The sequence below is a fragment of the Thermobia domestica genome, chromosome 8 (genome assembly GCF_964235325.1).
Source record: "Thermobia domestica chromosome 8, izTheDome1.hap1.1, whole genome shotgun sequence".
In the NCBI taxonomy this organism is placed as follows: Eukaryota; Metazoa; Arthropoda; class Insecta; order Zygentoma; family Lepismatidae; genus Thermobia; species Thermobia domestica.
This window is the reverse complement of record NC_137461.1, coordinates 225038541-225054904: the sequence shown is the minus strand read 5'-3', so window position 1 is coordinate 225054904 and position 16364 is coordinate 225038541. Positions and strand designations below refer to the sequence as shown.

At 36.5% G+C, this 16364-nt stretch overlaps 1 long non-coding RNA gene across 2 annotated transcripts in view; it reads left to right on the top strand.

The window, feature by feature from the left end:
- LOC145693454 (uncharacterized) overlaps positions 1-16364 on the top strand; it is a 262867-nt gene that overhangs the window by 23762 nt on the left and 222741 nt on the right. Inside the window, exon 1 of one of the 2 annotated variants that reach the window (XR_014132779.1) lies at positions 15124-15869. The exons of the other annotated variant lie outside the window; for it this stretch is intronic. This is a non-coding gene — a long non-coding RNA (uncharacterized LOC145693454). Of the gene's footprint in view, positions 1-15123; positions 15870-16364 lie in introns of those variants that run through there. 2 annotated transcript variants of the gene reach the window in all.

Sequence of the window (16364 nt, the reverse complement as noted above, 5' to 3'; positions counted from 1 at the left end):
AATCTAAATCACTAAGTCATGCGATGTCGTAATGTCAACAAACAATTGACTACCGAAAACTGACGCTATGGCGCTGTAGTGGAGGCATAATTTACCGTGTACTGAAATATATACTTGTACTCATTAATCAGAAATTTAATATTTACTCTGGTTTATTTATGTTAGAAAAATGGTACTAAATTAAAGCATATTTATACACTGTCCAAATCGAAAATTCACACACTCACACAAACCTACTAACTACATACACCACTGTTAGTATTATACATAAAGACAACTAACTAAACTAAACATGCACCATTTAGTTACATGCACGTTGACGAAAATAACCTAACACATTAGATTTAAAATACATTACTCCCTCGTCGATATATACAGTCGGCTCTATTTAATTTGAAGGGGGTCAAAATTGAGAAAGGTAACACTAGGTCTAATTGACCTGACCAATTGTTTACATAATGATTGCCAAAAATTGATGCCCTGGGGGCACCTTAACGAGGTTTATGGAGGGACCCTTCCCCTGAAAGGGGAAAAGGCCCTAAAACGAACAATAACTAACCCATTCCCCCGCTAGAACTGGTTCAATTTGGAAAAGGGGATAGGAGCCCTTTTAAGCTAACTTAAGCTGCCATTATTATTATTCACTTTACAACCATCAAACCTACGTACATGCGATTACTGAATAAATAATAGAAAGTCACATTTACTTAATACACGAACAACATGCACCAAACAGGTCGTAATTTCCCTAATCCCTACTTGAGTTTGAAATAAAAAAAAAAAAGTAAAGTCACTCTTTCACTGTTGTCTATTCTCGATAGGCAGCAAACATGGCTTCCTAGTAAACAGAACTGGAATTTGTTATTTCACTGAATTGCAGCTTCTTTACCAAAATTTGTGGATTTTCCGGGCTCCTATTCCGTTGTAAATCTTTAACTATTGAATTACATTATCTGTTACCTTAGTTGTCCTTGGAAATTGGAATTCTTCCCGAAAAATATGTAGCACAAAATTCACAAGCTACTCCTTGGAAGGTGTCTTCGATTGTTCTCATAACATTGCGCCGAAAAAGCCAGAGGTAAGAGAATTCCTCCAATCAGAACGAAAACTTTAGCCGCGGAAATTACAAAGCAAATAGAAATTTGGCAAATCCAGATATAACCGGATCTGAAAGTGACTATGGACTAGTGAGAGGGGGTGAGGGAAAGATTAGGTACCTGGCCAAAATCTACATTGGTCTGAAATTAAGGAAATTTATATCCAATAACGGAACTATGTTTCGGTATGACGTCAGAATGGTAAACCTTGTAACTATTCAAGTTATATATCCGTAAATGGGATTTACACTTAATCAAAATATAAATAAATATATTATACAGTGGGAATATGGTTACTAACAAAACCTTTGGGTTTATTAAATTTAATTCGAAGTAAAGAGAGTAAATAAATTGTGTAACTAAACCGAAATACTATAAAAAAAATTACTAGGTACAGGGTGCGTAAAAAAAAAATTGCCATTACTTTCAACTGTAATGGTACATTACAGTTTTCCCCGGCCCATTAACAAAATTTTGTTAGAATAACAAAATTTTGCTAATTGGGAATACTAACTAATGATGCTTGTTAAGTTAACACACTCATTCATCCCATTCAAACGTTACCAGTCACTCTAGGACAGTGTATTATATCTACTTGGGGTATTGCGCAAGTAATTCACTACGTTTATCTTCTGTACAATTGAAAATCTTTAAATTTCGAAAATTGTGAGTTCCGATACTTTTTTTTTTTCAGTAGTGTTCATATAGCAATAGAGCGGACAGAAGTTCTAACTGAGAAATCGATAGAAACAATTCGTAAGGCTTCACTCGCCGACTAGCATATCAGATGACATTAGGATCTAGTTTCCCGACTATCACTTCCATTTAATATTGTTCTAGGCTCACCGTTACCACGCACTTGCGAAGGGACTGAATTCTGGGGTCGATTTACATTATTGTTACTATTATTCTGACTATTACCGTTCTCCCTTCTTCCGTACGCCCTGTTAAAATTCCTCCTGGTGTTATCGCCCCTATCCGGGTTCGATGCCATGTTGGTACGGTCATAGGGACGATAACTCCGGCGATTGTTGAACATGGGCCGATTCCTAAATAGTCGCCGGCCATTATTGTTGTTTTCTGAGCCATACCCACTAGGATAACGAGATCCAGCTTGGGTATAACTCAGGAAATCTGTCTGGCAACTTGCCGTTACCTTCGTCTTCGTCGGTTTTAGAATTTTTGCCTGTCGGGCGAAGTATCGTTTTGGTGGACCACCAACTTCCTTACCGCACAAGGCAGCTAACCGTGAGGTGACTTCTCGCACCGTTTGGCACAAGTGGGACGCTATGGCCCGGGACTCATCAGGTGGAAGAGCGTTAACTATAATATCTACAAGTTCAGCCTGAGAGGGATGTTCAGCTATCTGATAATATAGTTCGATAATTTTCCAAGCATAGTCCAAGAGGGACCCATACTTGGAGCGATCATACCGGAGTGATTGTAAGTTTCTCTTTTGGAGCCGTTCGATGTGCTCATTACAATATTCTTCTTTGAAAAGAATCAAAAAATCACTAAACGTCCGGATTTGGTATTTAACCGAAGCAAACCATGCGCCCGAAGCGGCGATCAAACATTTTTCAACTATCTGCAGGCGTTCCCCATCAGTAAGTTTATACATGTCTAAATATTGCTGCAGTCTCCGCAGGAAAACTCGAGGTAACCCGTTAGTAATGTTCCCATCGAAAGTGGGAAAACGTTCAATATCCCGGAGGGAAACTTTAGAGCTCATACTATACGGGGCAGGAAAATAATCCAGTGGAATCAACGCGTTATCCTGAGCAGTTGGGGTTGTCACCGGATTTGCCACCGACGGAGTGGTCACTGAACTGAACGCTCCCATATGACCAAGAGAGGTTTTGTAATTTGTGTTGACCATGTAAGGTTCAAACTTAGGACCCACCACGGTAGTAACCGACGGTCCGGCACATCTCCTTTCCCCTCCTGGCAGCACGCTGTACGATTGTACCATTCCAAAGGTAGAGTGAGCATTTACGCTAGTGACTGTTGTAGTCACAACACTCGACTGCATCGGTACATCAAAATTACTCAACCATGATTTCGAGGTTGGCTGACGCGGGGGGCAATACATTGCTGTGTCCCGTGCATCAGGCAACACTTGACTCTTACCCGGGAGGACGTTACTTGTTTCTGGGAGAATTTTCCCTATAGAATCGCTATCAGGAAAAGGATAGGAGATGTCAGACTTGACGATTTCCAGTTTAGTAATCTTCCCCTTAATACTGTCTACTTCGGTTTGAATTCGACTAATTCTTTGGTCAACCGACTCTAGTTTAGTTTCTATTGATAGGTCGGATATTACAACATTCAATCTACTTATTTCAGCCTGCTGCTGTTCAACTTTTTGTTCGATGTCACCAAATCTTTTGTTTGTACTCTCAAACCTTATATCTATTTCGTTGAATTTCTCATTTGTTTCGTCTCTGAGCTGCTCGGTGGACTGTTGGGCCCGGTATCTAACCTGCTCCAGTTCAGTAGATGTTTGCTCTTTCAATTTGCTCATCGAAGAAGCAAAGTCTAAACAGATCTGGTCAATTTTATTGTTTAATACCTCGAATCGAGCGTCGGTCTCTCGTTTCGAGGTATCAAACTTCTCATTTATTTCACGTCTCATTTCTGCATTCTCACGCCTCATTTCTGTATTATTTTGTTCCATGTTAGTGAATCTTTCGTTCATCATCTCCATCATCTGGCGAATTAATGCAGACGTGTCAGACCCTCCAGATGACATTCCTTCCTTCGGGTTTGCCGTCTGATCCCGAGAATCACTTTGATTTCCACTCTTTTCCTCATCGTCGAGGTCAGATATCTCCGCTGGAGATATTTGGCCTCGGTCCCTTTCACACTCCTCACAATATTTCATTATTTCGCCGGTTTGGACTTTTTCTGCATTTTCAGCAGTATCGTCCAAATTGGAGCAAGCAAAGTGGATCCATTTTAGTCCACAACCGGTACATCTTATAAGTCTCCGCGGGGCGCGAGATCTTTTCTCTTTTTCGTTTAATGTGCATTGAGTGCACGTGACATCACACTCGTCCTGTGACACAACAACCTTTTTTGTTGCCATAGTTTTGAGACACTTTACACTTTACAAAAGACAAGATATATATATCAGAAATACACATATACTATAAAATACTTATTCGCTATCCAGACAAGTATTATTCATAAATTAAAGGACTCCCATTCTCTTTCCTTCCTTGAAACCCTTCTAGCGTTTAGTTCTATTTTAGAAAAATTTTGACACTCCTTCTCTTTTTCCCCCTTAGAAAAGGAAACAAAAATGACAAAGTAGCCAACGACTCTACTTGTTTCACTTGACTATAAAATTTCTCGTATCAATTCAACATGCCTTCAACCTCACTCTTTAACATTCTTAAAAAATTTCAAATCTATCGGTCGCCATTTAAACGGAGATCCGTTGCCATGGGAACAAGCGTTGCCATGACAACCATTCTTGTCGCGGTTCACCAATTCAAACTGATTGGCATGATAACTGGTATTATTCAATAAGCATTTTCAGATCCGTTACCACAGTAAACATGCGTTACCATGGCAACAGTCTTGTCACGTGTCGCCATTCTAAAACTGGAAAAAAGGGATGAGAGGCCGTTGCCACAGCCAACCACCGTTGCCATAACAACGAATCCTGTCGCTGCGCGTCAATCTAAAACTGATTGAAAAAAAAATCTGCAACAAAAGTGATGCACAGAAATAAGTCGTGAGTGGGAACCCTTCACCCCTGGTGGGGATGTTCATGAAGCTATCAGCTTATGCCTAATTACATTGGAATATAATTTCCATTTCTTAATTTCGAACATACTAGATTCGATCGAAATGAGAAGACTTTTTATCGGACTTCTAAAGAAAATAAAATAATATAAATAAATACATGACCGTGTTTATTACATATAGAATTCCCAGTCACGACCCCCTTTTCAGTTTTATTAAAAATAGAAGAAGAAGATGAAGAAAGGAAAAGGAAGATAGAAGAGGAAAGAGGTAAAGTAAGAAGGTGATAAAGAGGAAACTGTTACTGGATATTTTGAGAAATATGGTAAAGGAAAGTGAATAATTATCGAATTGGGATCATTTCCAATAGCTATTGGGTAAATGTCTGGTATTAGGGTGATCAAAGGTAGACACATGTTAACCCATACATCCCCGATCTAGATCCATTTGACCCCAACTACCGAATTATCCCAATCTAGCTCGGAGACAGATGAGAAAGTTTAATTTTACCGTTTTTTCAATATTTCCAGAAGTTCTAGACTAATATTCAATATTTGAAAAATGAACGACGAAGTTGATGGCATGTTAGAAACGACCACAGGAAAAAAAAAATCAGAGTATCACATATGTGTCGAAGATTTTGACTTTCACAGTTCTCCCATGATGATCATTTGTTCAGGCTACTTCGGTCCTTTTTACTTCCTTCATAGAGCCAACTTAAGTTAGTATTAACCTTCAATGAGTTCAATTGATAACTACCAATAATTATAATAAATTACACATGTATGACAAGATAATTGGTGCACTTAATACTAAATCTACATTTCACTCACACACGCATTCATACAGGACAATGTATACTTCGGGTTGTATTTGGTTGAATTAAACTAACCTAACTACAATGCTATAGACATTTATTACATTTCAATAGAAGAAGATGTAGTTTGACATAACAGAGAAAAAAAATTTAATACATGAAAAGAATGTTTCATAAACATGCACAGAAATTCGCTACTTGCAACAAGATCAAATAACACATTTCCCTTTTATATATATATATATATTAAAAGTTGAATTACATGGAAAAGAATTAAACCAAAGACGAAACAAGAAAAAAGAAGAAAAAAAAACTTCAAGGGTCAAGATATATTTAAAATTCAGTGCAATGAATACATATCGTTGCAGGCAAAAGAGAAAAAATAATTGGTTAATCATTCAAAAAAAAAACTTTAGTAATATTTTATTGAGTCTTTGTCTCAATAGGAGACATATCGACAGTTTTATGAGTCTTTGTTTTTACGTCGATAATAGCTCCTTTTTTTTTCTTTTTCTTAACTCTCTTTACGCACTGTGGTTTGTGTCCATGAGAGTATTCAATTGGTTTTGTTTTAACTATAGACAACTAATTGCTTCATATCACATATATGTTTATATTTTTCACTTTGTCACTCGACGCACTTGATCTAAAATTTCAAAGTTTGTTAATATTAAAGAAAAATTATCAAATCCAGTCACAGATATTGGGAACATATTTCCATATTCCGGTATTCACATTAACTTATTAAACAGATTTCAGTTCGTTGAATTTAAGATCACTAATTTTTTTCCTAGTATAGCTCTTGTAGTCAAAAGATTCTAAATATTGAATAGTTTGGTTTCCGATCGCAGGGGAAGGATTTGTTTCATGTTTACTGATGGAAAAAGTCGTTGGAGGGGCGCACTGTTTCGTAGGTTGCTAATTTCACTCGCAAAGTAAATTTGGGTAAGGATTAGGGTTATTCTTATTTATCTTACGACCCGCTACTTGTTTTATTCACATGCAGTAGTTAACATTATATTCCACTTTAATAGTTACAAAAATTAATAACAACTCAACAAAAAGTAATTTATAACAATTTACGCGGGAATACTATATATCACAAATAGTTGGTTAATACCGGGTGTCAAAAATCTATGGCAACCTAACAAGACCAGGGTAAATATCGAGCCCATTACATACATACTCGCATATATATATATATATGTATTCATATTAATCAATACAATAAATTTCACTTTAATATCTATCTTAATATTTCGTCGACGTTTAAATTCTACATAACCGTTCATATTCGACAAGTATTCATATTTTATAAATATTTATATTTATTTGGCTCAAAGACAAAACAAAAACCCTGACTATCAAAATTCACCTTTTTCCTTCATAAGGTTGCAACATTGTATTTTATATGTATAAACCCGATAATCAATAATCATTTTCAATTTACTAAAGATCCGCGTATATAAAAAAAAAGTTGGTGTTATTTAATAAGTTGACATAAGAAGTGGAAAATGCAACAAATAGAGCAGGCACGTAACTTTTAAAACTATGTAAGTACATATATAGATGTATATACAGGAAAAAAAATCAATGTTATTCGAAACTAGTGGGCCCAAACTATTAATACATACACACTATATGACCAATCAATAGAAATAAAAACCAGAAATCAGTAATCAATTGATATAAGTTGTATGATCAATGAATAACAAAGGTTTCTAGGAATCTGAAAGCATAGTGTACCTTCCCGTCAATTTCTCCCGTGGTGGATTGAATATCGCGGAAATGGTCCTGAGTTGTGCTGCAATACCTCCACGAATTGCATCCCTCGATGTCTCAGTTAGTACATACGATCGAAATAAGTTATATGAATATTGTACGTTTTCATGAGTTTCAGAAACCGGGGGGGGGGGAGGTTGAAAAATTTGAAAAAAAATCTCGAAGTAATGAAGACAGAGAGAGAGATAGAGAAGAAGGAAGACGAAGAATAGGGGCGCCAAAGACTTAAGTGGGAAATAACTAATGCTACAAAGATAGAAGTCGAATTTCGCTCTCAACAAAATCCATAGCCAAAATATTCTTAACATGCCAAAAGGGTGGTCTACTCAAATACGTAGACTCAAGGAGCGCCCTGCTGCCAAGGATGCAAGTTCTGTGTCCATCAGATCCCAATCCCACAAGAGTTTGGTTGTAAGATTGAAATCCGATCCCCGTATCCGGCCCAAACCAGCAGGTTCCCGGAAATCGTCCGGAAGGTTAGAGAAGGCGCTAATTTAGAATTTCAAGAAAAGAAAAAAAAAATCATCCGACCTCTTGGAAACTAGAAGATTCCAGAATAGGGATGAAATTAGAGTAATAGCTAAGGTATCCCTAATTAGTAATTCGCCAAAAATAAAAAAAATTAAATAAATAAACTGAATTTTGGATCGGTGATTTCTATTGCCGAAACATCACCGATGGCTACCCAGCGCAGACATGCCACCGTCTGGGACGTCGTTAATTTCCCTCATCTAATTAAACTAAGAAAAGACATGAAAAATACTTAAGAGGACTAGGGGTCGACGTCCGGGTACGCTAAATTTAGTAGCAGTTAATTTAATCGGATAGTCCGAACTGAGTTATATGAACACTGCACAATAAATAAATAAGGTAAGCAACAAAAAAAATCTCGGAGAGGCTATGAATGTTAAAGGTACAAATGACCAAAACCTGTACTTTTCGATGATCACAGGATATAGCAGTTGGTTTTCTTAATCATCATTTCTGTCATCCTTTAGAAGTAATTCCCACATGATACTACTCTATCTATTGAAAGGCTTAAGATCTGGGGCTGTTGTTAGGAGGTACATAAATGCAAAGTAACACACAATTCCCAACTATAATTTACTATCCAAGTAGCAAACTCGGTTGGATGAATGCACTGGTGTGGAAGTCAAAACGCGAGAGATTTTTTTTTTTCTCTTCGTAAACATATTCATATTTTCACTATATAAAATTCACTAGGCCTATCCATTTAAATATAGGGGTCATCATTTCATTCATATTATATATCATATTATTAACATATCATTAAATTCATTCATTATCTACTAATTTTCGCACGAAGTAATATTTTATAAACACCCTATTTCGTACATTTTACACGCAGGCCATACACATATTTACATTACGCAGTAATAAATATATATATATATAACTATCACAATCTATCACGCTCAAACCACCACACGATCACATTCATCGAACCACGTACTCTTTATTTCGAAGCACCCAAATTGTATTTACCTTGCAGGTTTTTAAAAATTCATACATGTATTTACGGAAAGTTAAATCGTCAATGATTAATCTATTTCTGATTTGTTGATAAAACTGAAGCAACAATGGAATTTTTTACAGCCACGGGAAAAGAGAATTTAATACTACATTTTTAAACAAACAGTAACAGCATATGGGCTTTACTTCTATTAAGAAAATAGGTGTTCTTTATTTCAGCGGATTATTCATTTACTATTGGACCTAGCAAGCTGAAATTTTCAGTACAGTAAGATCTCATGCTATTTTATATGAAGGTATACTCATCCGAACCGAAAACCATGTCCACGGGAAGTAATTTGAGAATAAATGTCCAAAATCAAACAATCTAAATCACTAAGTCATGCGATGTCGTAATGTCAACAAACAATTGACTACCGAAAACTGACGCTATGGCGCTGTAGTGGAGGCATAATTTACCGTGTACTGAAATATATACTTGTACTCATTAATCAGAAATTTAATATTTACTCTGGTTTATTTATGTTAGAAAAATGGTACTAAATTAAAGCATATTTATACACTGTCCAAATCGAAAATTCACACACTCACACAAACCTACTAACTACATACACCACTGTTAGTATTATACATAAAGACAACTAACTAAACTAAACATGCACCATTTAGTTACATGCACGTTGACGAAAATAACCTAACACATTAGATTTAAAATACATTACTCCCTCGTCGATATATACAGTCGGCTCTATTTAATTTGAAGGGGGTCAAAATTGAGAAAGGTAACACTAGGTCTAATTGACCTGACCAATTGTTTACATAATGATTGCCAAAAATTGATGCCCTGGGGGCACCTTAACGAGGTTTATGGAGGGACCCTTCCCCTGAAAGGGGAAAAGGCCCTAAAACGAACAATAACTAACCCATTCCCCCGCTAGAACTGGTTCAATTTGGAAAAGGGGATAGGAGCCCTTTTAAGCTAACTTAAGCTGCCATTATTATTATTCACTTTACAACCATCAAACCTACGTACATGCGATTACTGAATAAATAATAGAAAGTCACATTTACTTAATACACGAACAACATGCACCAAACAGGTCGTAATTTCCCTAATCCCTACTTGAGTTTGAAATAAAAAAAAAAAAGTAAAGTCACTCTTTCACTGTTGTCTATTCTCGATAGGCAGCAAACATGGCTTCCTAGTAAACAGAACTGGAATTTGTTATTTCACTGAATTGCAGCTTCTTTACCAAAATTTGTGGATTTTCCGGGCTCCTATTCCGTTGTAAATCTTTAACTATTGAATTACATTATCTGTTACCTTAGTTGTCCTTGGAAATTGGAATTCTTCCCGAAAAATATGTAGCACAAAATTCACAAGCTACTCCTTGGAAGGTGTCTTCGATTGTTCTCATAACATTGCGCCGAAAAAGCCAGAGGTAAGAGAATTCCTCCAATCAGAACGAAAACTTTAGCCGCGGAAATTACAAAGCAAATAGAAATTTGGCAAATCCAGATATAACCGGATCTGAAAGTGACTATGGACTAGTGAGAGGGGGTGAGGGAAAGATTAGGTACCTGGCCAAAATCTACATTGGTCTGAAATTAAGGAAATTTATATCCAATAACGGAACTATGTTTCGGTATGACGTCAGAATGGTAAACCTTGTAACTATTCAAGTTATATATCCGTAAATGGGATTTACACTTAATCAAAATATAAATAAATATATTATACAGTGGGAATATGGTTACTAACAAAACCTTTGGGTTTATTATATTTAATTCGAAGTAAAGAGAGTAAATAAATTGTGTAACTAAACCGAAATACTATAAAAAAAATTACTAGGTACAGGGTGCGTAAAAAAAAAATTGCCATTACTTTCAACTGTAATGGTACATTACATACTCATTTTTATTAAAATCTTTAAGCATGCCCATAAAGTCCGTTGCAACCCCGAAAAATCTGAAATGGTGATACAGATATGAAAACAGAAAAACGTGTCTTTCATCATTTTAAAAGTACGCGTATCAAAGTAAAATAAATTGTCCCAGGGTCCCCCGCAGATCCCAGACGGGATCCAACTCAAAATTTTTAAATGGAAAGGGGGGTCAACTTGCATATCGTATGAAAGTTGGTGTTGAATGAAAGAAGATAAATCAAGTCTCGACTCTCTACGATAACCCTGTGCAAAATGGCGATTGGTCAAAATGTCAACAAAAGCGTTTTTGAAAGTCTATGACCACTCCTATCAATCTGAAATGGCGAGACAAGTGTAAAAAAAAAAAGAAAAAGGAGGAAAGAAAAAACCTAGAATCTATCAATACGCTTGTGCTGACATTTTGACCCATTTTGCACAGGCTTATCATCAAGAGTCGAGACTTGTTTCATCTTCTTTCACTTAACACCAGCGTTCATACGATGCTCAACTTGAACCCCTTTCCCATTTCAACATTTTGAGTTGGGCCCCGTCTGGGATCTTGCGAGGGACCCTGGAACATTTTTTACTTTGAATCATTATAGTTTTGAAATAATGACATATCCGTATTTTTGTTTTTACACCGATCCCACCGTTTCAGATTCATATGAATCGCCATAGACTTTCCAATAAAGATTGTGTTGATATTTTGACCTACCGCGATTTTACCCAGGCTTATCGTAGAGAATCGAGACTTGATTTATCTTCTTTCATTCAACACCAACTTTCATACCATCTGCAAGTTGACTCCCCTTTCTATTTAAAAATTTTGAGTTGGACCCCGTCTGGGATCTGCGGGGGACTCTGGGACAATTTATTTTACTTTGATACGCATACTTTTAAAATGATGAAAGACACGCTTTTTTATATTTCTCTCACCGTTTCAGATTTTTCGAGGTTGCAATAGACTTTACGGACACGCTTAAAGATTTTAATAATGAATAAAGTGCTGTTCTCAAGCGGAATGCATGAGACTTCCCCAATTTTGGTAACCGGTTTTGATCTTACCTTAACCCAATCCTTCTTAACCCAATCTATATAGGGGCAGCGGTGGCTCAGTGATAGAGCGTTCACCTCTGGTGCATGGGGTCTCGGGTTCAAACCCTGCTCCCGCCAAGTGAACTTTGTGGTGGACAAACACCGTGTGCGTGGATTTTCTCGGGGTTCTCCCGTTTCCTCCCACTTTCTTCATTCCACCATTTCATTCATTTCTCATAATCACCGTCTCCTTTAGCCTAACCGGCATAACCGTGGGACGTAAAACTCAAAGATTTCATTTCATTTTTTTTTTCAATCTATATACATCACCCCTGCTTTGTGGGTTCAGGTTCAAGTACATTCCTAGTAAGAGTAATAACATACATTTAATGGCATGTGTGAAATTAAAAATATAAGTTGTTCATTAATCCCCAGTTTCAACACAACTTCTACAAAACAAGCCTCATTATTCATTACTATGATTACTGTTATTCCTTCTATTTATTTGCTTTGCAAATTCGTTATTAAATAATCTGATCACACAATATTCCAGACAGAATTTTAAGATGTTCATGAGCAAGCAATCAAATCTCTTCTTACACTTTCGTTATTTATGAGTACCTTCTTTCGTTGCTCTTGTCAATTTACTTAATGAAATATGAAATACGATATATTGTATTTTAACTAAAAAAGATAGTATCCTATTAGTTATACAACCTTTCGTCAAACAACCAGGAAAACTAACACTGATATACAAATATTCAGATCATGCCTTGTCCCCCCACTTTTAACGTCCAATCGCCGCCACTGCCCTGAAGCATTTCTTTTAGTGTATTACTAGTTGTCCCCTGACGCTCAAATTCCTCCCCTCTCAAGTTGTAAATTGAAAGGAACAGAAACATCCCAGATAATCACACATTCAGGTGCCAGTTGGCAGTAATAAAACTATGGGTAAATAAATATGTTTTGCAGCCACGTTTGCTATTTTCGAACATTTGCGTTTGCTCTGAATTCAACAAAAAATTACAACCGCAGAAATACTGACTGGTTTCATTGATCCAACCATCGCTTCAACTTAAATGAATAATTCCCAAAACCATCTATTTTCTTTTTAACAAATGGTAAAATGAAATTATGCTAGATTTGGCCAGGATGCTAAAGTCAAGATGCTAGATGCTAAATGCTTGTGGATTATGCTAGATCTAGCACTAAGATGCTAGATATGGCTTCACTGCGCACGATCACTGATAATGCCTTCTGCACGGAAACAAATGACTGGCGTCGTGCAGGTTGCTCTGGATATATATATATAGCTACATGCTCATGCGTAATTTTCGGGTAAATCGAGATAAACGAATTTTTATGGTGTTAAGAAATACATCGTTCGTTGCTAATCTCATGAATTTGATATATTTTATTTTGCTAGAATAGGTTATTTATTTATTCATAGAATCCTAATTAAACAATCAGCAACTATGTTAAAATTTATTAAACGGCAAACGAAAAATAATAAAAACATGCTAACGTTGTCATATGCAGCAGCAAATCACAAAGTTCTTTAATATTTCTAGGCATTATCGGCTTCTATGGCTTTAAACCCGTCACGTATAAGGGATGACGTCCCTCGGCGAGCATACTGTCCGGGAAAGGAATGGAGAAGCGGCCTAAGAACTGTATATTAGGTACCATTCCGTTATTGGTCTGGTGTGAATGAGGAAAACCTAAGAAAAGCCTCATTGAGGCTGGCTGGTTTGAAAAAAATCTCTTAAGCCTTTTTATCTGAGTGACCCCACCGGAAATGGAACCCGGGAGCGGTCACACCAAAGGCAGAAACGTTAGTTACTATGAATTATGGGACCACCGTACTGTATGCATATTTTTTCACGCTCTAGCCTAGCCAACTGTTAAGTTGGTCAGAAGGAAGTAGGTGAGGTTAAATTTACATCGAAGTTGCACCAGCCGAGTGTGACGCAATGTCACGTGGTATTATCATGGGGGAAAAGGTGGAATAAAACGAGGCCTGCGGGGCTTCTAACCTCTTTCGCTCGTTGACGCTCTCTCAGTTATGTTTCGTAAATCACTTTTTCATCAATAAAGTTGTGTGTACAAAGTGGACTAATTACCACACGTGACATTACGTCACGACCGGATGGTGTAACTTCAATATAGATTTAACTACAACCCAAGGAAAGGCAAAGAAGTGTATGTCTCTTTCCCTCTCCTGGTGCTTTAGACACCTCCTCCTCATCAATTCCCCACTATCCCTTACAACCCCTTCCTTCGCGGGTTCCCACTTTTTACTCTCCTGTTGGTTTATAACGTCATTGTTTATAAGGGCTGTCAGAAATCCCTAGGTAAATGATGGAAAAAGCGCAATTTATACATTATATATTACGTACAATTTCAAATGAGTATTATTGTCATCTTACTTTAAAGATAAGTGTTATGAATTTTTTCTTAAACATTTTTTTAAACTTTCCTTGGGTCGGGTTTGAAGTAACGCCAAAAACTATTTTCACTACCAGCCCATTCGCTAGAATGCTCGTACGAGGACCGACAGCATCTAGCTTTTGATTTCTGCTGTATATTTGCTACGTGATAAGAAACGGATAAGTTCAATCAATCAGAACCGTGTATTTAGCTCCTATGGCTAGGATGGAGCGTGATTAAAATATATGCTTACTGTATATGAAATAGATTCATTCACTGTTGAGCACAAGGATGTTATAAATAGAGGATCTGCCCATATGTATCTTCATCCTATTAAATCGATGAAGCTAAAAAACAACCGAGCATCGGCACGTCTGATTGGCTACTCTCGTATCTGCCATCGTCTGATTGGCTACTTTCGTTTCCGCCATGATTGTTGGCTCAAAACATTGCAATCCTATTGGGCGGAGTGTTCAGAGTAGGGGTGATGAAACTGTGACGTATGGCTTCAAGATTTTGTTGTAAGGGCAGATCCTCTATATTAAAAGATCCTTGGTTGAGCAGCAGATTGTATATACTATTATCGTTTGATTTTCATCTTAACGGTGACACATATAATCCTATCAGTGTCGCATGTACCACTCATAAGAAATCTGTAAGAGAACGATTATTACATTAGAACATACCATTTTGACTGCATAAGAAATCAACAATCAGTATTTATATATCATTTTCCTAGAAAAAGCAGCTCAACGTTACTACGTAACACTATTATTAAACAGAATATTGGCCTACTAATAGTCTATTTGAAAAAACTGATATAATATCAAATCCAGTTCAACTTCAAAGCTTAAATTAGTAGTCATTAGCATCCGAGTATTTTGACTTAAACATGGCTCTCATACTAGTTAAGGAAGCATTCTATATAGAACCTATCATGTAACAGAAATGCTTTTATAAAGAACTATGGAATATAGGTTGCATATTCTAAGATTAAAAAATAAACACCGTATTGAACCAAAGGAAAAAAAGCTATTGTAGTTTTTCGTAGTTAAAATGAATAATGCGAAAAACGCAACCTTCCGTTTTTGATAGAGTCCAAATTTAATCTAAGATATTGGTGTAAAAGGCCTATGTATCAAAGAACATCGTTAAGCTTCCAAAATAACAATACTTGACTACATATTTAGTAGCGATGTTTTCATCAACATTGGGTACAGCAAGTAAATTCCGTAACCACGTTCTCAGAAGTTCAAAAGAATGCAGAGGAATGACTCTTAAAATGGAGACGATAACATCAAAATGGCAGATTATGCTCTGCCTCAGCACTGAAAAAGCCCTACTCGACTTGTCTGGTGGTATCTTGCACTGAAAATTGTAAATATAACAGATGTTGGGAGAACGGACTTCAGCTGCAGCTCAAGCGCATATTGTTCAGATCTGCCTTATGCATCAAAAGACAATAATCCAGAAGTTAATCATAGAAACTCTCTGACAGTATGCTTCCTCCAATTGGTCTGTTATCAAGAACACAAGGTACGTCAAAGCTTTTAAAAAGTATTCGTGTATTCTATCACAACTTAAGTTTTACTTTAGAAGAATGTCATGTTTATAAATAATTCTGACAGTGTTACTTTAAAATCAATAAGTCAGAAAGGGTTATAGGATACATTATTATCCCGCCTATACACTTTTAAAGGGATTTAAATGGAAAATGATATAAATCTGAGGGAAGTGTAAATTTCAGGAAGTGAGGAAGAGCTCGAAAATGTTTTATCGTCATATCCTGCGTTTGTTTCATTACTTCTGCATACACAAATGTTGAATTGGGTAATACACAATATTGGTTAAATAACATATGTTTTGTACTAATACACTTTTGCTCTTCTTCGTCATCCAGTAGTTCAGCACACAATGTTGTCATAATCGTGTCGTCATTTATAAAGATATACAGGTCTCTGTCAATTTAACGAAAACACCTCATAAAAGTGCAACTTTTCAGATTCATATGGCATTGGTCTACCTTTCGCC